Genomic DNA, 1,945 nt, shown 5'->3' on the forward strand with positions numbered 1-1,945 from the left:
AATATTCACTCATTCGGATATTACACTCACATATTCATATCTTACTCACTTTCAAAGATTGCCATTCATTTCATATATATTTGGGTAGGCAGTCCCACTCATAAAAAGCTAAAACAAACCTTAAGTTTTTCAAAACTCAATTTTCTCCTAAAATACTCATTAGAAATCTGTTGGAGTACTAGCCCTTTTATATCACCTTGTACCACATCATGAGGATAACAGCAGGTCTGCTGCACATGTTACATGATACCAAGCATTTTACATGTAATTTGGTTAAATCACTGTATACTCCAGGGAACAGTCTCAAGCTTTATCTGTGTTCTTAAAGCTAGCGTGCCACCCATAGGTCTATAGTCTCTCAGAATTCTAAGAGTATTAGATAGAAACCTGCTGTTTATGCTAATTAAAGGTCATTGCTTCTGCTAACTACAGTTACCTTCCATAACTCACACTTATTAGCAAGTACATTCATTTATGTCCTAGGTGTTTGATTTGTAGTTAAACATTTTTCATACATTATAGTTACAACAGTTAAAGTAACTGACCTTTAGAAATAGGTGAATTTGACCTGGGATAGAGGAAGCTATTCAATCCTAGATTAAGCAAGCATAATTTTTAAAAGCATGACAGTCAAACATTACAGAATAGTTTGAAGCTTTGGGGAATGAAGGCAAGAGGATTTTAAATCTCTGTATTTAAATAAAGGTCTCATGGCTTCTGCACCTTGATTAAATTAAATCAGCTGCCTGTAAAACATACTTGCATGCTTAGCATTACCAATTTACTTTCTACTTGGCACACTCTGAAATGTGTCATATTGAAAACTAGCATAATTCTAATTGACATTGACCTGTGTCAACTGTGGATTAGCAGTTTTGCTTCAGCGATTGCATCAAGAGTGTGTAATGCCTAATTGCCATAATTTTATTTTAAAATAGGTTGCAGCTAAACTAACCTAGCTAGAAATGGCAATGTACCCTTTGAAAGAGCCCTTATTCACTTAACTACTTACAAATGAAGGCTAGGCAACAATGTGGAAAGGGGTGAAGACAATTGGATTCAGATTCAGAACTCAGAACCTATTACTAGATTTGTTATGAACTTGCATGGCCTTGAATGAAACATTTTATATTTCAAGGCCTCACTTTCCACATCTTTAAAAAAAGGATTGTATTGAACTATTCTTAAAGTCTTTTATAGCCCTAAAATGTCCTGACTTTCAATCAATTACTAAGATCGCATTTTTAAATTCAACAAGGAAGTCACAATATATTCTATTTCTTGAACATGGTTTATTTCTGCCGGAAGCTCTGCATTTGCTGAAAGATCTGTCATTTTGATCATATTTTTATGCAAATTTTATGTGCACGTAGCGATTACTTTAATACAAATAGATACTCTGGGGGTAAGATCCTACTGGTTTATCAAATAATATTTTTTTAATTTGAATGTTTGAATGTAATACCCCTAAAGTCATTGCTGATCAAATGGCATCTAGTCAATTGACACATTTCTATCACCTGATCCAAATAAACATCTGCGGGGAACTTTTATTCAGAAGCAGGTTTGGAGGTTTTGTTATTGTTTTTCTTGTTGCTTGGACAACTTTTGTTGGCATGGTAATAGAAGTGCTTTTGTTTCAGGGTGACATTGACATGGATCTGCTTAAATAAATTAGCATTCCAACATCACGTTGACATTTGGTTGGAATAACAAGTTCATGTCAGTGTGAACTGACCCAAATAATTCCACTAAAGTTCATGAAAAATACAAGGTATATTATTATGTATGCTTGCTACTAAAATGGGGTAGCAGCATTAGATTGACATCTATTGCCCTACATCTGATCTTCTGTGTATACATGTACTGAATACTAATAGCATAGAGAGAAAACATAGATAAAGAGAAGGAACAGAAGCAGTGTTTTGTTATTTATGAAATGTGA

The sequence above is a fragment of the Crocuta crocuta genome, unplaced genomic scaffold (genome assembly GCF_008692635.1).
Source record: "Crocuta crocuta isolate KB4526 unplaced genomic scaffold, BGI_CrCroc_1.0 scaffold211, whole genome shotgun sequence".
Lineage (NCBI taxonomy): Eukaryota > Metazoa > Chordata > Mammalia > Carnivora > Hyaenidae > Crocuta > Crocuta crocuta.